General features: G+C 36.1%; 1 long non-coding RNA gene across 1 annotated transcript; it reads left to right on the top strand.

Annotated features, from left to right (window-relative positions):
- Positions 1–508: 508 nt before the first annotated feature.
- Positions 509–2867, top strand: LOC113459627 (uncharacterized). The gene is made up of 3 exons (XR_003381055.2): positions 509–587; positions 979–1060; positions 2794–2867. It is a non-coding gene; the product is annotated as an uncharacterized LOC113459627 (long non-coding RNA).
- Positions 2868–22304: the final 19437 nt, after the last annotated feature.

Genomic DNA, 22304 nt, shown 5'->3' with positions numbered 1-22304 from the left:
AGTGGCTATAATTGCTTTAGAGGAACGCAAGTGAAATAAGCTAAATTAATGCTAGTTATGAAGCAAGATTAAAGAAGTTCAGCTTTTTTCCTCATTTAAGAAGAGGAGACTTCACAGTGACATAGCTGAATTTTCTAAAAATACGAGGAGTGAAGATTACTAGAAGCAGAGAACAAAACACTAAGACAAAAATGGACTTACAAAATTGGCAAAAGAGAGGATATAGACAGAACTGTTTCAGATAAATTGGGCTGCTCCTAGAGAATCTTTTACCAGAAGAGAGCAGACTCAGAGATGCAAACTCAGGAGAAGAGAGAGAGACAGTCTTCTAAGAAAAAAGCTGGTGCAATTTAACATAAAGAAAACCAGAAACTGAAACTTAGGTTTGAGAAATGAGTCTGGACAAGCTGATAACAAGAGACACTTTCAGCTAAAACTCAAACTTTTTCAAAAGCCTAAAGAAAAAAGAGAAGTGGTTTTTTTTTTTCTCTCTTTACTCCTCTTTTCCCAGGCACACATATCATTGCTTCTGTTTAATAACATGTGATTCCAAAGTAGATTTGCTGCAGTCATCCCTGAGCAATAAGGTAAAGAAAACCTGTTGGCATTTACAGTAGTATACAGATAATAGCTGGAATAGATGCTTATGCATTTTGGAAGGATGGAGACATAATGGGGAGTAGTAGGAGCAGAGATCAGTAATTTATATTTTGTGTGTGATTTGAATTAAGAAGCATTGGTACGTTAAGAAATACAGTAGGTTTACACATTCTGATAGCTTTTGTAAAAATGTGTGGGTAACTGATATTACAGGTTTCAATACTTTAAATTTTGATTTATTCTTTAACATTGTCTGCATAGCAAGAGGTAATGTGTTCTTGAACAACCTTTCTACATTAGTACAGAGCTGCTTTTGTAGTAGAAGTCTGCTGCTGTTTTAAAGACAATGTGAAATTCTGTGTTGATCCCACATTTCAGGAATACCTGTGATTCTCACACTTCAAAAACTGAAACACTAGAATGAAAATAATAAAGTGAAGAATGAAGAGGACGATCAAAGGTAGGGAATCCTGTATTTTTTACTGCAGGGAATATCAATGTCTGTCTGGAAAGTCTCAGTCTGGGAAGAGATGACTAGAAATTTGACATGACTAGAGGAAAGAAATTAGGACCATTGTTGTAGTGTGTTGTTAAGTTTCTTGTGTTATTCCCCCAATTTATGTATTGTTCTCCCCTATTATGTGTAAAATGGGTTCGTTCCTCCAGTTTTTCCCGCCACTGCTAGCCTGTCAGCTAAGTTGCTATAGTAACCACTATTCATAGTTGCCGATGTGTAATTGCTCCTCCCCTGGTTTCCCTTATAAGTGAAAGTTGTTTCCTCCCTAAGTCCAGTCAATCACTCCCTTTCTCCTCCCAGGTTTCGAGAACCTTCTCCTCTCTGGAGATGGTGGTTGGCTAGGGTCCCAGGACACCTCCTTTACCTTTTGATTATTAGTCTCCATGGAGTGTCAGTTCTGTGAAGTTCATCCCCTCACCTTTCCCGATTGGTTTCGCCTGTACCCACCCCCCTCCTTTATAATCCTGTTCTCCCCCTATGGAGATACTTTTTTCCCGGTTGGTTTCCGCGCGTTTAGATCCCGCAACACCTTCAATAAACCGATGTTTAACCCCCGGGAAATGGTCAGCTCCGTTCCTCCAAAATACCAGCGGGGTAAGCCAGTCCGCAGCCAGCACAGCCCGAGGCCATCAGACGCCGAAGGGTGCTGGCCAGGAATTGCAGAGGGGCGTCAGCCTTTCGCCCTCAGCTAGTCGGACTCTAAACTTCGGGCCACATATGCCCTTTTCTGCAGACCATGAAGAGTCTACTTTGGGAATTATTTATTCACTGTTTCCCCAACAGAACTAAAGGGGATGGAGATGGTTTGGAGGAATTTGTCAGGTAGACATTAAAAGAAACATCAGCATCACTCAATTACACCATGCAACATTTTGTCTTGATACCATATCTTAGATAGTTTCAAAAAATAATTATGCAAATTCTTGAAAGAAAGTATTTTAAACAAAAGTGTTAGGAATTCTTTCAGACAGAAATTTTCTGAAAACTAGGGAAGCATACAGGAAGCAAATAATTTCTCTGTATTTGACTACATTTTATATGCTAATCCCAAGCATCCAACCCTAGTAATCACAAATAGCAAGATGAACCCTTGCCTGATACAGGACAACTCATTCTCAACATAGCTATAAAGATACAAATAGTGTCCATATACATACATATATAAAAAGATACAATAGTATCCACTATGTAAGGCAAATATTTACCTTTTAGCTGAGTAGAGGGAAAAAATGTTCAAAAACAGCAAAACTGCTAGCTCTTTGCACATGCTGACATTTTAATAAATATGGTTTTAAATTATATTATAAAAGAAAATGACGTTTTAGGTTTCCATTTCATTAGTTTGATAAATCAAGTCTATTTCAAAATTCTGATTAATTTCAAACGCTTTCTGACATGGTGCAAGAACAAGTATACTAATACTGGTTACATAACAATTTATACCACAACTCCCTTTGGAACCTCTTTGAGTATCCCTTTTTCTTACCATTTTTATGGGATTTTTGAGGTCTTCATTATTTGTAATTTCTGGATTGACTGTTTCATATTTCACCGAAGTTCCTTTTTCTGATAGCTTGCTTTGATCACTTTTGGTACCAGAGCTAAGAACCATATTGCTACCTACACATTTCGTATTATGGATAATCCTGCCACAAATCTTCTCTTGATCCTCACAGTTATCTGCTGCTAGCTCTGTGGAAGTAATTTTCATTTCCAGAATTTCAAGGTTATATACAGCAACACAGCAGGTAAGACAGGCATGTTACCTTCTCTGCTTCAACACACTTGTTTTGCTTGCTTGTAATTGAGTCTGAACCTTTTTGTTGTTTTATTAATTACTTTCAGTTGTTTTAGCAGAAGATCGAGATGTCAATTATTCGTACTGTATTTACAGAATCAAATATTGCCATGGCCTTTATTTCGGTTTTGGCCCCACAAGGAAGATCATCACATAAACCAAACCTTTCCTGACAGATGCTTGCCTTATGTAAATGTTTATGTAATACAAATTCTAGGCCCTTCCCAGATCCTGTCTGTGATGTTAAATGGTTCTGTTGCAAGATGTTTTTCTTCATAAATTCCAACGTAGGTCTTCTTTGAAGTGATTTAAAATCCTTACCTCTTGCTTTTGTCTAAAAAGAACAAAGTTAGAACTTTATTTCCACTTGTCCCCGCTGCAAATTTTCACACTTCTGAGAACCTGTCATATTTCTCCTGTGTGGCCAGCTCTCTAAGAGAAACCTAGTTCTTACAGCCTTTCAGAAAATATGTTTGCTAGTTCTTTGATCATTGTTTTTGTTCTCTTAGGCATTGTCTTCTAATAGTTTTCATCATTTACTGTATCAGGGGTAGGATAAAGAAGGATAAAAGGTTGAAGATAGTAAAATATATAAAATATTTTGTTTTAAACTGCTTTTAAAGTTTTAGGTGATATATAAAGCTGTATGAGTCTTTTAGTTGAAGACTTCACATAGATTTTTCCCTCTTTTTCCTCCCTTAGAGAAAATTATATTTATGTTAGAATATTTAGGTGTTCAACAGCAATAGCATAAATAGTAGTTAACTATATTAAAAAGCACATTTGATTGAAATGCAGATTTACAAAAAACAATAAGAACTCACCTGTGGCTTAAAGAAATGGCTCTATTGTAATTTTGTGTTTCCTCCTGGCCTTTATCCATCTCCCACTTAAAGCAAACCAAAAATTTAGCAAACAACCCAATAAATCCAGGAACCAGATTTACTTATATATGGAATAACACTTGTTTACATATGCTATTAATCCATATGATTATTCCATTTTTCTCTAAGGTGAAGCCAGTTATGACAACTATGGTTGCACAGTTGTTTTGTAGCTTGCTGAAATTACAGCTTCTATATTGCACGTGCACAAATTATAAATTACAACAAAAAACTTGTCAGAATATGTTTGTGCGAATATGTTATAACTATTGGGCAGTCGTTTATAAGTGATCTGAGACATTAAAAAAGGGAACAAGTAACATCAATGCTGGAAAGATTAAAGAAACATTATTCTGAAACAGGTTGTCATATGCCAGGATCAGAAATAAGGTGCAGAGAAAAAGCATGGATATTGTCTGAGGGACAAGGTATTGTGAATGAGAGACAAGTGCTGAAATCAGGGAAATATCATAGAGTGAAAATGAATGAGTGGTGTGTGGGGACTTTGATTGGGAGATACAACTGATGAGGCAAAGCAAGAGGGATTCATCAATAGAGCAGAGCACAGAACAAGAAAGTTAAAAGAAAATCTTTGATACTGTCAAAAAGCATCTAAATCACTCAACATTCCTTTAAAAGTCATCAAGGCAGCAGATGGCAGGGCCCTAATGAGACTAGAAAATATCAATACCTGCTTTAAAAGAAGTCTTCTAGAATTACACAAAACACTGAGAGAAATTCCAGTCTTGAGTAGGAGTGACATACTCTCTATATAGAATTATATCCATACATAGCTACTGTTAAGCTAGCCAATAAACAGTTATAAATTGTATATCCAATATTATTTTGCATAATCTATATATACAAACACAATATCTGCTTGAATTTTCAGGATAACATGGTTCAGTCTCCACAGAGAAGGTACCAGTAAGTTTCATAATGCAGAGTAAATTTTGTGGAACTGCCTAAGTGATTAAACTGCAGATTATAAGGATTTGAAGATTTAAACAGAGTTGATGTGCTTCAGGATGCATATCATGTGTGCATATATTGCATAATCAAGTGTAGGTAATTTAGGTACAGTTTTATCAGGCATTCAGTCTTTTTCTAAAACTGATTTCACAACTGGAGCCCAATATGCTTGAATTCTCCTTCCCTTTCAATGTCTTGTGCCTCCTTCCCCTTTAAAGAGATATGTTTTCCTCTGTTGTAGAAATGCTTTCTCTATCTCATGGCTATGAATGTTCTTTCACCAACTTTCCTCATCAGGTAAAAGCCATTTAAAATTTCAATGACAAGAGGCAGAATACATAGAAGTGTCATTAACAACAACTTGATTTTAATTTCATTATAAGATTAAGATTCTTTTTCCTCTCCATTCCTCTTTCTCCGTTTTCCTTATTTTTTTTTATTCCTGTGCTCACACTGTCAATCATCACTGTTTTCCTCTGTCTTTCCTGCCCATTGTATGCTAATTATTTTTTCACTTTAAGTGCATTAGATTTTTTTTTTTCTACTAATTTCTTATCTTTATTTATAGGGGAGACACAATATTTTTCCCCTCAATGATTATATAATAAAGAACCTCAGAAAATAAAAAGTTTTTACCATTAGGAAAGAAGCTGTAGAAGCTTTCTAATGGAGAAAACAGAAGGCTGTGGACAGTGGTGAAAATAATCAGCTCATACCCTTCTAACAGAAAAGGGAGAGCTAAATGAGTGTGAAACTGCACAATAATCAATCTCCCATGGGAATAAGATTCTGCTGCATTTCATTAGAGATCGTTTCAAGGGCAAGATGGAAATGACAAGACTCAGCAACTGTACAGGAGGCAAGAGCAGGCTCTGACTATACAGCAAGGCTTACAAAGGGCATAATCCTACCCTCAAATACCTAGCACTCTTTTTCATCTACGGAACAACAAATGCAAAAAAAAAAAAACAAAAAAAAACTACTGATGTGCAGTACATGGAATTGGAAACAGCAGGACAGGCAGCAGTGAAATTTGAAATGTCAGTACAAGAGTACACTGAAGTCCTGGTTTGTGATGACATTCTGCTACAGTGGCACACAGTAAAAGTAAAAGTAAAGGCTGAGTGTTTCCTCATTGCAGTCGCAGCTTCCTGGTGGTGGGAGACCAGCAGAGGGATGCTGATCTTCTCTTCCTGGTGTCAGCAAGAGGACACATGGAAATGGAATGGAGCTGCATCAGGGAAAGCTCAGACAGGACACCAGGAGAAGATCCTTCACCCAGAAGGTGGCTGGTCACAGGCTCCCAAAAAGCGTGGCTGTAGCACCAAACCTGTCAGTGTCCAGGAACATTAGAGAGATCACTCTTGGTGATCCTGTTTAGTGTTGGGCAGTACTGGGAGGAGCAGAGGCTTGGACTCGATATTCTCAATGGTATTCTGATTCTGAGAGTCTGAACAGCTGTCCACAAAAGAAAACCTGTTTAACAAAAAAAACCCCAATATCGATGCAGGATAACTCCCAGCCAGGGAATAACCTGCTCTAACTCCATGATTCAGGAGGCTGAACAATTGCTTTAGAAAGCTATACTATATTATATTACATTCTACACTAAACCAATACTAAGCAAACTAAAGAAAATAATAATACTATTCTATACTAAAGAAAAATCCATGACCCTCTCAGATAGTCATGACACAGCTTTGATCTGATTGGTCAATCAGTCCAAATAACCATCAGCAGAGTCCAATTAACAAATCACTCTTTAGTGAACAATCTCCATATCACATTCCACATGTGCCAAGCAACAGGCACAGCAAGTAGAGACAAGAATTGTTTTCTCTTCTCTCTCTCAGCTCTGTCATTGCCTTCCCCAGGAAAAATTCTGAGAGAGAATGATGTCTCTCTCTGTTTAAAGAGTATGTGATGACCACACCCTGATACTTTCATGCTGCTCTTCATGAATTACCTTTGCTTCTTAGGTAATTTTGGATAGTCTGTATTTCAGATTTGTAGAAACTTCATAAGTAATTCTGTTGCCTGGAAACACATCAGAGGTGAATTTTAGATCCAGCTACAGCAAGGGAATGCTGGAGAACTGCTTAGGTTGAGTATGAAAGAGCTGAGACCCTTGTCCAAATGCAAAATACACTCAGGTCCTGCAAGATACATTCTAATGAAAATATTTTAGGCCTTTCCAAAAGAAAGTGTTGTGAGTTTGGAATGAGCAATTATGTTTATTTGTTTTTTTATTTAATATAACTTTCTGCACATAAACCAGATAAATCTCTCTAAAAAGAAGATCTGGCACCAGCCAAACTTTAGTTCAAAGTTCCGCATTCAAAATTTATGGTCTTTTGGGTTTTCACTTGGCCATTACCTCCATGCTCTTTGGCATCAAATAAACATTCACACAATGTTTTGATGGGGCCATTACTGCTTTTCATGCTTGAGTATATCTTTATTACAAACAGAACCATCTCTAGAAACCTTGGCAGTGCAGCTTGAAAGGAATGAAGGACAAGTATGGCCTAAGAAAATCTGTGAGTGATTGAGATCAGTGGCTCAGGGAACTGTCCCTTGCAAAATAAAAACAAAAAAAAAAAAAAACAACGAGCAAAGATTGAGGCATAAAGCCATAGGAAGTTTTGAAACTTATCCAGGGTTAGAGATTGGGAAGTTTTCATTTCTGTAAGAGCAGATGGGTTCAGAGCAAGATAGTGCGCTCAGGGAGCTGGTGTCAGATACCTAGAATCAGACCCATTAACGTTGGAAAAGACCCTTAAGATCATTTGTTCAATCATAAACCTATCACTACTACTGCCATTTTCCCCCTAAAACCATGTATTTGAATGCCACATCTACATGTCGTTTGAAGAGATCCAGGGTCTGGGACTCAGCCACTTGGGCATTGGGGCAGAGCCCCTGTGCACCCCAGCAGCCCCTGCACCCATAACCCTCAACTAAAGATCTTTCTTACCTTTTTAGCCACAGGAAGGGTGTATGGGAAATGGACTCTAAGACCCCATTTGTCTAAAAAACCCTAGTCCCAAAGTGCTGTGTGAAGAGCAAAGAAAGGGGTTTTGTACCTCAGGAACAGTGTGCAGGCAGCTGCTGCTGATTGCAGAGCCTGTGCTGCAGAGCTGGGCTTGTGTATGGGATGCAGATGGAATCCCCTGGAAATGGGATTTCTGTTTCATCTGTTACCTTCTGAAGGATTCTTTGCTGCACTTCAGAAACCCTTTCCTTCCTTTTTCAATAGTTATCTATATTTATATATGTGTGTGTATCAAACTATCTATTATAGGCTATTAGAATTTTTAAACTTCCTAATAAAATATAAAAGTTTCTGCAAAAATTGTGGGATTTTCTTAAAAAAAAATCTCTAAGCTAAAATCTCTAAGTACTCAGCTTCCTGAGTACTTAGAGGATGAAATAAAAGAATGAAATTCCCTCACCAAATCTATGCCAATACTTATTTTCTTTTTGATTTTTTAACCTTTTTTTTTTTTTCTCTTCATAACCATGTCCTATCCCAGGACTGAAGATAATTCCCCTCTTAGCTCTGTTTCTGTAAAGATCAATAATGAGCTGGTAAAGCAGACATCTGAAAGACATGCAGAATAATTATGAGCACTGGCATATGTGATTTGGACTTTGTCTGTTAGAAATAGTCTAGATGAGATAATATTAATAATAATAATAATAATAATAATAATAGTAGTAGTAGTAGTAGTAGTAGTAGTAGTAGTAGTAGTAGTAGTAGCAATATATACTATTGGATAAAGTATTTTTGTCTTTGCTTTACTTACCATACCAAGAATTATTTTTTTTACAGTTTTGGTTGTTTGACAGAGTCATAGGTTCTGCTGCTATTAGCACATAAGATTGTTGGACCAGAAGACACCAGGAAATACAACTGAATTGCTTTTAGGAAATTATTGTTGCACCTTTTATTGTTGAGTCAAAAGAGAATTCAGTTCTGGATTTCTGTATCAGTTTAAAGGAGCTCACTGTCTGCTGCTGGAACAAGTGGTCAAATAAGGAGGATAAGGTCCCCAGTCCAATCCATATTGCCATTTCAAATCAAAATCAGTAATCATTTCCATCATGATTGTGGTTTTCCACAAACGTTAGAAATGCAAGTGAAGAAAGAGGAATTTGACTCTTTAGCCTCAAATGAAGATGTCAATATACAAAACCTGTCAGAAAGCCATGTGAAAAGAGCAAGGAGGACACTGTAATATCATGATACCAAACATACAGAAAAGAGATGTAATTTTGCTGTCAGCAAAATTTTCTTGTGTGTTAAAAGACCTTAGATCAAAGCAAAGGAAAGAAACAGTTTAACCACTTCAGTAACTAGCACAGAATCTGTGTGAAAAGCCTCAAAAGAACAAATAAAGCAGAATCTGTATTACCAATTGTCTGACTGACATGTGTTCATTGACTGTGTATGCTGAGAGAAATCAGAGGTACCAAGGGCAGAAAAAACAACTGTACTGCAATTGCCCCCAAGCAGACTGGTCAGATGTCACACTGGAATATGAATCAGAGATTAAATTTTTAGGTGTTTTCATGGAGTGACCAGATAAGAGGCCCAGAAGAGCAACACAGTCTTGGACTTGCTTCAGAGCAGTCTACAGGACTTGGCTCAAAGTCAATATATTCTGATTCTATGATTCTAAAGATTTAACAGCAATATATTTTAAAAAAATAAAAGCACTTTCCTGCTGCTCTAGAGAGTTAAAACTGCATGGGCAAAGGACCACTCCAGAAATGCCACAAAAATTGGCTCATCCCTAAAGAAGAAAAAGAAATAACCTCAGATAAGTTAAACTTCACTAAGAAGAATTGTGTGGAAATGCTGAAGGTTAAAAGACACCTAAGACAGTTGAATCCCTATGTTTAGTTTTTAATGTTACTGAAGATGCCATACTGGCATCATTGTGAAAGTACAAAATGCTGCTGGGAAAGACTTCAGAACGGGAAGAGGGAAGGAAGATTCAAAAATGTGAAGTGGCATCTAAATGTGGAAAATAGCAATGATCCAATAGAGCATATGACCCAAATGATCATAAGCTCTGTAAATTTGCATGCAAAGATTTAATAGAATGTAATAAAAATTACATTAAGAGGTGGGCAACCTAATGGTATCAAAACCAGTACCTGATCTTTTTTCCTTCATTAGGAATTAAGAACTTGCCCAGAAAGTAATTTTATTTTGTAATAGAAAATGAGTCATTTGACTGAAGATGCATAGGGATGATTAAAGACAGCCATGTTCTTGAAATAGGAGTTATATATTTGAATTGAAACAGAAAAAAAAAAAATGAATACTTTAGTATAAATCAAGAGACTTGCTAAAAGTAAAACTACTTTTGAGATCTGCGTTGATATAAAAAATGCTGAAAAAATCAACACTTCAGAAGAATGGACATTTTAACCCATGACATGTGGAAAAATAGACTTCACTATTGGTTTTGTTAGCATTTTGTAATTGTGGAGTTTAGTTTTGTTCTTTTTGTACTGTTAGCATATCAAGTTTTCTAAACTTTGTAGAGTTTGTAAATCCTATGAAGTCACTTGTCTTTGTGTATATTCTGCTCTACAAAGAAAGAACATAGGTGTTCATGAAATTTTCATTTTTGAAGCAGCATTGACAGACACAAAAATCAAGAGGTGAACAAACTAAGTTCTTTACTGATCAAAAATGAAAGACCATTTTGTCAAAGAACACTATACTAATGTCAAATTTACTCTTTTTGTCTTAAGGTGCAGAATTTCTCCCACTGTTCAGAAACATACGGCTCACCAAAGAAATCAATTTTTTATTCTTTCGACTTTTCAGATCACTCACATCCTTCTTTTAATTTGTAGTTATTTACATAGCTGTTACATTTTCCCAGGGGCTGTCATTTCCATCCTTTAAAAATTGAGATTCAGTGGCTGCACAGACACGTGTAGGTGAAACATCTTCCAGCTCTCCTGCTGCTGTTTCTCGTTACCTCGCCTGCTAAGATTTCAGGCTCTGGGATCTGGCTGACCTCCTTGTCAGCTCAGCCCTGTTTCCCACAGCTAATATGGTTGCAGACATTCTGCTGCTGTACTCAGCACATGCCAAAGCCTGCAGGAGCAGAGGTCAGTGCACCTGGGGTCTGTGCAGCTGTGTGTTACCTCAACTGCACTGTGTCTTTTCAAACACGAGGAAAGAATGCTTCATCTCTACACAGCCTTGTATTCTGTTGATGTTTGGCACTTCAGGGCAGCACAGCCTTTTTTTTCCCATCAAATCAATGTAAACTGATGGGGGTGGGTGCCTTTGCCTATTAAAATTGGAATGGAGTTACCAGACTGCACGAGCAAATGAATGCATACTGTTATTTCAAGGAGTGAGTACCCACCCAAAGATCAACATAAATATATGTTTTTGAATGCATTTACTCCAAGAGAAGGTCAGTTTGCTTTAGCCAGAAGGTTTCAAACATCTGTTTTACAAGTCAAACTCTTGGAGGAATGATGCTTAGACAGCTATATTATTCCCTTTGGAATAATTTGCTCATTCTCAGCCATGTTGTTTTGCATATAACCTGCTCTTATTATGTTTGTACACATTGTACTGTAAAACACAAGGATAAATGAATTATCCTTCAAAGGATGCTACTCAAAACATTTTGCAGTGTGAGGTTTTAAAGTGACACTGTAAATGCTGCAGGTAACATTTCCTTACCCACACAGAGGTCACAGAAAACCCACAGCAAGTCAAGTGGCTCTCTAGCAAACCTGGGGCCACTTGTTATTTCACAAGTAAACTTGTATAAATAAATATTTTTTACAAACCTACACAAGTCACACACACACACACGCATAACCCAAAACCAACCCCCAAAAAACAGAGGGGACGGTATTGTCTCTTCTTATACCCATAACTATGAGGTATTTGGAATATAATAAGCAGAATCAGATGAAATAAAAGTAGAAATTGAGACTGTCTTTTGGGTAGATATATTTCTCACACATATTTTGTAGTAAAAATAATACAATTTTAAGAGATTGTGTAGCTGCAGTAAAAACTATTATGATTTCCACAGTAATCTCCATGCTTTATGCTCACCATATACCAATACCTGAAATACAAGACACCACCAGGGTCCAACAACCTGCAGTAAATGGTAGGAAGCATTTGCTTTGTATTTGTGATATTGTCAATAGCAATAGTTATTGCAATAGTCATTGCTATGTGGCTAATACAACCAGTAATTATTGTGAATTCACCGGGGAATTTACATGAAATAAATGAACATGCTGTAAGCCATTTGTTGGGCAAATACAGAAAGATTTCATCTGTTGGAATGATTTTCACTTATACAATATTAGAATGTTTTTAGTGGTGAAAAATCATTGCCATTTGCTTTTCTTAACAGAAGTAATTTGCTATAGTGATAATAATTTTTATTTCATTATTTATTTAGTCTGTAAGTATTTGATAAGCGCAGTTGAGGCTACAAGAATTTTGCATGGTGAGTTGCTGTGTAAAAGTCGATTTTAGCATACAAAATACTCTGTTTCCCTAAAATAGAAAAAAGCAAGTAAAGCAGTTGTAGTACATGAATTAAAATTTGAAGATTCCATCCTCCTTTTCCTTTTCCAGCTGGAAAAGGGAAATAGTTTTTCTTTTTTTTCCCTAGGATAGAAATACTTTTGCTGAGAACTGTCTCCACACAAAAGCTTACAGAGCTGAATATGATGTCTTGTCTTATCACTTCTGAACAGACTCTGGAGTTTGAAAAGACTTCTGAAATTTGCTTAACTTGCCGTTTCCTAATATAATGAGGAAATCAATGTGTCTTGCTTTTAGAAATGCTGGTGGCTTCAGAATAATTTGAGAGTCAGCAAGGATAAGCAGAAATGAAACTGCAAGTACTGGCTCATCACTGAAATATCTGAGATGATTTAGAGATAAAAATGTGCTAATTTCCCATTGTCAGGGAGAATATGTCATTCAGACATGCTCACTAGTCTGAGAGTTCTTTGAACTAGCTAATTTAGGCTTTTGGGGGCTTCTGACTGAAACCTGCAGGGATATCCATAACCACCAGACTGCACCTGGGCAGGGCTGCAAAGGGGAAAGCAGCAGAGTAACATCTCTGGGGAATGAAACGCAGCAGTGGGAAGCATGAGCTCCTCCGTGAGCAAAGCCCAGACCCTCACTCCCACAAACCATCCTCCTCCTGGCAAGCCTAAGCCCAGACCTGGTCACTGGTCACTGCAGGAATTCTGAAATTGTTAAAGAATATATATATGAGAATATGCTTCCATGCTTAAAGAGCATCAACAAATGGATCAACAAATATTGATGCTTAAAGAGCGTCAACAAATACAGTACAAAGAGAACTTGGATACTTTCATTCAAATAATTAAATTATTTGTGAAATACAATCCAAATTTATCTTTATCTTTAGCCCTGTGTATGCACCTTAGCATTCCTGAGAATTGTTGCTGAGAGTTTGGGAGGATTTTAGCTTGTGTGTGAAGTAGAGAAGCTAAATTTCAGTTTGACATTCAGGTAATTTTCCAGTCAACTGCTACTATAGAGGATTATTTGAATGAGACCACACTAATTTTAACGAAGTCCGAAGTTTAAATTAGATACAGCAGTACGCAGGTTTAATGCAGAAGTTATTTAAAATGGCATTTTTCATAGAGCTATTCACATGATTGCATTTTGATCACGTTCCTCAACCAAAATTTTGTGAAAAAGCTTATTTCAGAATAACTGTTTTGATCAGCTTGAAATATTTTTGCATTTTTAACATTTTATTTGAGTTTAGTTTCATTTTTCTCAATGTTAAAACAGAAACTTCTAACATTAAGAGGATAAAATGGAAAACTAGCATTTTTTTTCTGAGTTTTTACTCTTGTTTCAAGAAAAATACTTTCCAAATTTAATTTACCCCTAAATTAATAGACTATTTACATGTAATTTAAAACATAAATATTCTAATATTCTGCCGTTCATAAAAGCTGTATCTAACTTTTTAATTATTTCTTTGCAACTCTCTCCTATTTTGGTATTCTCTCTTGTTACATGTTGGTGAGCATTTTTCTATGATAGGATTTGACTAGATTCCTAAATTTTTGGGGAGAAATTCTATCGTGACTATCAGCAATGACTGTTAAAACAGATCCACTTTTATCAATCTGAAATCTTTATCTTAATTCCACATGTACTGAAGAATCTTAACAAAACTTCTGGATTTTTTGTTGTGTGGTGGGATTTTATTGCTTTGTTTTGGTTTTTGTTTGTTTTGTTTTGTTTGTTTGTTTTTTGTTTGTTTGGGGTTTTTTTTAAATATGAGGGCTGTTCTCAATATACTCTGTTCTCAGAGTACTCCCTCTGTACTTTCGCATGAAGACTCAAAGGATGCCCGTGTGTATTCTCAATGTCCTCATATTCTGCACATCAATGTTTTAGATTATAAACTGAAAACAATTAAAGGCTCTAGCGGCTGAGATGTAATAGACATAAATCCTATTGGTTTGAGTTGAGTACAGTTTGTAGCCATGCAACTATAAAAAAAATCTGGAATAAAAATTAAGAGAATATGAAAAAATTTTTGTCAGTGTTAATGCTATAACAATGCTTCCAGCGTGGACAAATTCAGGCAACCTTTAGGAATGTTTTGTAACTCAAACAAACATAAAGGCAAATAACATCCTTGCCACTAGAGAGAGCTCTCACACTAAAATAATAGAACATTGCTTTGGGCTCTTTTTTTCAGAATTGAGGAAGAAATGTAAGAGGGAAAAAATTGTACCATCTGGGCTCATGATGGGAAGATATGACCTGACAAAAAGATGAGTCCAGAGGCTGGTTCCAGCTGGACATGGGGAGAGGGGAACATGTTGTCTTCATTCCTCACTGTGGCAGATTCTGCCTGCATCCCATGAAAGGGAACAAGAAATGTCTGAAAGCAAATAGGTTTATTTTTCCACTTTTGGCAGAGAAAATTTGAGTTGATGGGACATATGGTAGTTGCTCCTGTCTTTTCATTGTACACAGGCAAGGCCAAACAGAGTAAGAGTTGTTGTGTGTTTTGCCATTTTTAGAAGGGGCCAAAATCCATCCCCAGAAGCAAACCATGAAGAATCATTAACATTATTCAAAGATGTCCACGTTTCTAAAAGCATGGAGGAAAAGACTGAAATAGCTTTTTTATCTTAGCAGCCATGAATGAAAATCTGTGCTAAAGAATACCAGGAACAGAATTGGTATCTGCAGTACAGCAGGTTGTAACTGAAAATTTCAGGGCAAGATGATGAGAGAGTGCAAGTTAAGAGAAAGGATATTTTTGATCATAGTTTTGAGTACTTTAGTAAACCTGTTTTCAAGAATAACATAGACTTTTGAAGAAACTTACATAGGAAATTTTGCATGGTATTTCTTGTTATTTAGAGCAGTATTTAAATTTCAGTGAAGTGTTCTGCATTTGATTAAGCTGCTAGAAATAAACATTTCAAACTAAGGAAGAGAATATGTTTGGGGAAAGTATGGAAAACTTAGATTCTCACATGCCCCTCTTTCTCCTTCTCTTCCCCATCCTCCACATATAAAAGGTGAACATGAAATCTTTAAGGGCTTGAATTTCCTGATTTTGTGACTAAAGCTCTACTCTACCCTCTAGAAAATGGAAATGCAATAAGTTCTATCATGTTATTCAGTCCTAATGCTATTTATTACTTGAGAATTTATATTAGTTTTGGCCCTTTTAAATTAAACATATAATTTCAATATGCTTCTGAAAGATGACATACCTCATATTCCCAGGGGATCAAGGAGGACTCATGATGGTCTTCTGTCAAATCCTGAAATTTATTTACAAAAGCAGGCATTCCAAAAGAGAGATGAAATATTTTTTGTCATGTAAGGTGTAGTTAGTGGCATGAAAGACAGGCAAAGGAGTGTTGGTATAATCATTTATCTAAGAAGTTTCTTAATTTGGCATTTGTGTGAATTGAAACTCTTTTGAAATGACTTGTGAATTCAGTCATCTGTGCGACCAGAGACAACTCTGTAATTGTGTGCAAGGCTGGGTTCCTAATTACTCTGAGATCTAAGGCAATTAAAATTATACATTTTCCCCTCCATCAACTTTCCTGTCTGAGAAAAACTTGCTTTGTTTTTTACCTCAAAATCTCAATACTCCTTAAGATACAGCAGGAGCCTAAAATAATTTTAAACTGAGAACACAGGATTTGTCATATTCTCTCAGTGTCCCTTTTCCTCATAGTTTACAGGAAAGTATTTGTCTACTTGCCATTTTCTTCCCCTCTCTTCTGCCTCTCTTTTGCTTGGATTATGTTTCCATATTCAGCATTATGTTACAAAAATATGAGTTTTGTACAAATGAATTGTTAATTTTATAGGAAGAAAGCAGGAGGTAACTGGACAGGTAATATTAGATGCCCATAAATATTCCAGGGCATTCCTAGTTGCCCTTACTTCTAAACAAATCATCCCCTCATCAGTTCCATTAAGCTATTAAGAGCTGAAATATTTATTTTCTACATCTAACAACAGAATTGTTACTATTCTACTGAGAAATAATCTCTTACCTCAGGCTTCAGTAAAGTCATTCAAGGACAGACGTTCCTTTTCACAATCAATTTAATTCAAGTCATTAACCAAGAAGCCCAAAGAAGTTTATAGACCTTAAAAATACAAATAACAGAGTGTGCTATGTCTTTAATTAGTAACACTCCAGATTTGAAATGATGACCTAGAGGTATATAACCCCATAGCCCATTACCAATTCCCTGAGCCATTCCAATCTGTCAGAGACCTTGTCCCCGCCTTACACTTTTAAGTAAGGTTAAGAAAGCCTAGGAAAAAGTGGGAGATTTTCCTTTCTTTTTTCTCTTTTTCTTACAATTTTCAACTGCCTTTCAAAATACTAGAAAAAGCTGTATAGTTTGTGGTAAAATATTAAACATTTGAAAACTTGCTAATATTTAAGAAAATGTGGCTATCAAGCCTGTTGTAAAAGTTTTTTAGGAAATCTATTTGATTAATATTATTAAACATGACAATTTTTATATTTTCATTTTTATATAACTTTTTGTGTGTGAAACTAAGTATAAAACAAATGCCTCCTTTTTAGCATGAGGTTAGTAGTTTATTACTGTAGAGCTCCATAGTCAACATCATCTCTGATAGTCTTGCTAATAGTTGTTTCCAATTCATAAACATGGGCTATATAAAATTGCAAATTCAAATTTACTTTGGAAGTGATACCTTCCACTGAAAAGAAACCACAAAAACATTACTATTCTTATACCCTTAAAAACAGCACCAAATTGTATCAATTTTGATCATTGCAGCACACTTAAAAGATGAGTTCCCAGTGCACAGAAATCCTAGAAATTGACATTTACTTCTCTTTTGAAGATAACCATCCCAGGATTTTGTGAAATAAAAACTCAAATATATACTCAATAATTTTTTTTCAGCTGTAAAACTTTGTATACATACTGCAATGCATTGCCGTTCATGCTTTATATATACTCTTCCTTTTTTCAGGGGGACCATATTCAAAAGTCTACATCACTATGAGCATGGTGAAAACTCACACTCAGTACTTCCAGAATGATATAATTACTCTATTTATTAAATTTAACTTTTTTTTCTCTCTCACAAAAATGTTAGTAGCAGTGTCTTTCCTGAAGCCATCAGATACATGGAGTTTACTGGGAACCTCTGTGAGAATTTTCAAACACCACCTCAACCATTCAAGGCTAGTAAGAGCAAGGGAGAGGCTCATGACTCCAGAGTGGATATGAAGGGCTTCAGAAAAGTAATTCATTGTCTCCTCCTGCCCTTCAGAGGAAGAATTTCATTCCTTTGGAGGATGTTTGGAGGTCAAATATTTGTGTTGTTGCCACCTCAGTACAGAGCACATAACAGGAGATAAGAGCAACACCAATAGTGAGATATAGTTAGCTCATGAACTGATACTGGTACTTCAAACTTAGAAATTGCTTTTATTCATTTTTTGTTAGTAGACTAGCTCAGAGTGCTATATTGTTATTGTCATCTCAACTGCTACTGAGTTCCTTGGGCTTAGTGATTGAGATTTATGATTTTTCAGCATATTTACACGTTAGTTAAGACGTAGCTCTAAATAATAGAATGTAGAAGGAAGGACAAGGGGATGGGGCCAGCCCCCAGTGGTGCACAATGATGGGATAAGGAATGATGGGCACAAACAGAAGGCAGGAAGTTGCATCTGAATACAAGGAAAAACCACTTTGATAGATGTCCTGGGTTGTAAGATGCGGTTTTGAGGTCTGCATCCTATTTCCCATCTGTTAGAGGTAGGGCAGTTGTCTTCTGTGGATTACGCAGTTCACTTTATCTCTTCCACAACCAATCCTCCCTCTGGGAAATATCTTCTGTTAATAGGCCATTGAGCGTCACTGCATGGCTGATAAAATTACATCATCCCATTGGGAGAAGTTCCACCCAGGGGGAGGAGCCAAGCATTCCTAAATGGATATAAACTGAGACCTGGAACACCTCAGTCAGCCTTTTCCACTGGATTCCCCAAGGAGGACCAAGCCGGTCTACACCACCACTAGATCTCCAGAAGAAAGCTACACTCTCCCACAAGATCACTACTTCAACAGAACCACACCTGTCCCTCCAAGACTACAGCCACCATTTAATGGGACTGCTACCAACACCCTGACCAACAGGGTGTCAGGTCATATTCTGACTCTGTCAGTGTTGTTTTGTATTACTGCATTTTTTATTTTATTTTTATTTTCTTCCCTAATAAACAACCATTATTACTGCTCCTAAATCTTTAGCTAAGAGCCCCTAAATTTCAAAATTATAATAATTCAGATAAAGGTGGTTTACATTTTCCATTTCAGGAGAAATTCCTACCTTCCTTAGCAGACATCTGTCTTTTCAAACCAAGACAATGGAGCACTGGAGCAGGCAGCCCAGAGAGAATGTGGAGTCTCCTTGAGATTTTCAAAACCCACCCAGACATGAATAGTGCAACCTGCGTTACAATGAACAATGAACCTGCGTTAGCAGAGGAGTTCAACAAGATGATCTCCAGAGGTCCTTTCTGACTCCAACCATTTTGTGATTCTCTGACAAACAACAGATGTTTCAGGTTTCTCCATGAATGCTTTCTCTAGACGCTGTGGAGACAAATGCCCTTGGCCAGCTGAAGCAGCTGCCTGAAGACAGAAGGCAATTTCAGCCCTTTAAATAGTGAAATGGCAATATCAGAGGTTTCTGTTCTCTATCCCACAGTCTGTTCTTCCTTCTGTAACTGCTTTTAGATTTTACATCTAAATCTGACTATTGTCTCATCTTTGACAGTTTGCCAGGCAGGGTGCTTTGCCATATATTTTTATTTTTTTTATGCTACCGTTTGCTTATTCTGTGTAGAATGGATTATTTCCCTTTTTCCATGGATGTCCATTGTCTGTATGACATTGACAAAGCCAGACAAAAGGTGCTCTTTTAATAGCAAAATAAGATTCAGGGTACCTCAACACAATGATCAAAAAAGCCTGTCTGAATAATGCAAATCTCTTTAATTACAGATTTTTCCCATTAAGCCTTTATGCTAGGAAGATGGTTTCAGAAACCTCAAAACTGTATAATTTGCAAACATTTTAGTATCTGCTAAGATAAAAGGGTTTGTCTGTTTCAGGATCTATTCTGATTGATACTTTCTGTCAAATGAATTTTGACATTTTAATTGAATGGTTGCAAACCTGAAAGTAAAAGTGACATTATATTCCCTTTGAACATGAAATGAAAGGAATTGTACCCTATTATCACTAGGTATCTTGTTTAATCAATGTTATCCTTACTCCAATTTTTTATGGACAAGACACACAGTTGCTAAATTGGATACTACAACCAGATGCCTGTTCAGGGCTGGGGAGCAGATAAGGAGAAGGAATGGAGACCATCTCCCTGAAGAGACCTCTCGTGTTATATTGCCATATATGTATCCTGAAGACACTGAAGCTTCTCTGAAGACATGCAGAAAAAAATTTCCAGTTCTCTTAAATTAACCAACTAGGTTATATCAATCAAGTGATCAAAGGAAGAGGTGTGTGCAGTGAGCAATGTTTTACTATCTATAACACCATATCATCAAAGTTCTAGAAGACAACTTCATCACAGAAAATAAGAGTCTTAAAAATATTCTGAAATTCTGACAGAACTAAAGTGTCAACTCATCCTCCAGCATCACCTCCCCATCTTACATTCCTTAGAAAAAGAGACTGCAGATTCCACTGCTGTGGAACATCATGATAAAAAAGATGTTTGTGGACTGGAGTACCCCACTGGACAAAACAAATTGACACAATGGAATATTTATGCTAGTCACACATTCACCTACATCACCAGCTAATTTTCCACATGCATCGGGAGAGTTCTGAGATAACTGAGTAGCAAAATTTAGCTGAAACATCAGAAAAAGATTTGGACATAAACAATATAGAAATACAACATTGATATTACCTTTATGCGTGACAGGAGAACTAATATATTTTACTGTGGACTTCATTTTGCAGGATATGTCATAAAGACAAAACTAAAAAAGCTCATTACTTTTTAGGCATAAATCAATGAGAAAGCAAATTACTGGAAGACAACAAGGAAACCCTGAGATAATCTGCATTAGCCTGAATAGTCCTGAGAGGTAAATCATCCTTATTGATGGGTAACCTCTCCAGTGGGTTCAGTTTTAAATTAAAATTTCTCTTGAAAGAGAATTTGTTGTCCAAGTAGATTTTCAGATAATCCATGGTCCGACATACATTGAAACTTCAAGTAAAATGAATGTTTAAAATATCAGTGCTGGAGTGACTTAAAAAACATTTTAAGGCAGTGTTTGCTTGTTCTATATTTGCTTTACAATCCTGAAAAAAATACTATCTTTATTTTAACTACTAATTATCCCTTTCTTCCAAATTAACTTCAAATCCTTTGCTCATATTGAATCAAAGTGACTTCAAACAGAAGTCCATTTATTAAATATTTTATTAGGTCTTTCATTATGTATGCTTGTAAAGATCTTAATAGAGATGTTAAGTAATGGAATTTTACAAGTTCCTAAAATTTCATAAATCTCCATAAATTTTCTTTTCATGAGAAACCTTTCATAGTGTCTGATTTTTTATTCATATGCAACAAAAATGTTAATATACTGTAATTAAGCTAATATGATTTATCTTTTCACTCATTATATAAGTTAATTTTGTTCTAAAGAAATCCTGTTTTCGAATTCTCTCCAGCAATGTAGAATTAAAGTAATTATAGTTTGGCACAGGAAATTAGTCATAAAGGGCCATGATTTCTAAACTAAATGGAAGTTTTCACAGCCTGGATTAGCCATATACTTTAGAAAAAAGGAGAATAGAAAGGAAATAATTTGCAGTGCAAATTATTCTTAGTGCAAGAACTCACCTTTTGGGTACAAATTCTTCAGATGATAAGTAGTATATTATCAGATCAAGAAGTTTAAATTTTTTAATCTATTTTATATTTGTCCTTGCTGAATGAGATGATTTACATCTCTGGATTTTTTTGTTGGTGTTTTATTTTGGTTTTTTTTGTTTGTTTGTTTGTGGGTTTTTTTTGGTTTAGTTTGGTTTATTTTGATTTTTTTTTTTTTTCCATTTAGAAACTGTGAAGATCATACCAGTGTAACTATCATAGTTTCCTTCCCAAATCTCTGACTGATGGAAGAATATGGACAGCTGCACAAGTGTGGATGTGCCCATTGAAGCTCGTGGAAGTTCTTGCACATAAATTTCTTAAACCAATGACTGTATGACAGATTTTATTGTGCTGCTAATGCAATATTTGCAGCCTCCATGACTCATACCATCATTCACTGAGATCTTTGAAGCTTCTGCATTGAAGTAAAGAGATCTTATCAGTGTGACTCTGGGCCTGGTGTTGATAAAGTGGGTACTGATGAGAATGAAATAACCACAGCAAAGGATGAGTCTGACAACAAAAAATATAACTCTACGTCTATCAACTTGATATTAAGTGGAATGAAATGAACTCTCCTTTGCCTAGAAAAAGCTGGCAACAGAGCCTTAATTAGGAAAGTTAAAACACTGCTAGAGGTCAGAGGATGAACATGACACAGTAAACCCATAGCCAGGGAGAAGAGAACAAAAGGAATGGCATTTGTTGCTTATAATATATTACAAGGTAATGCATTCAAGAACTGAATAAACTATAATCATTGTCATTACATCTGCAAAACCCTTTGAAACATGCAAAATAAATTATGGCTACAGAATACACTTCAGGAGAGCTAGTTAGGACAGCTCTAAAGGAAAACAGGACTGTTTATGAAATCTACTTTGACCACTGCATTAAATAAAATACTAAGGTAGAAAAAGGAAGTAGCGTCCTTTTTTCTTGAGAATTCAAAAGCATATTTGAAAGTAGAAATCAAAAGAAAACTAAAAATATCAA

The sequence above is a fragment of the Zonotrichia albicollis genome, chromosome 1 (assembly GCF_047830755.1).
Source record: "Zonotrichia albicollis isolate bZonAlb1 chromosome 1, bZonAlb1.hap1, whole genome shotgun sequence".
NCBI lineage: Eukaryota > Metazoa > Chordata > Aves > Passeriformes > Passerellidae > Zonotrichia > Zonotrichia albicollis.
Note: the sequence above shows the minus strand (reverse complement) of the source record. Positions and strands in the feature narration are given on the sequence as shown.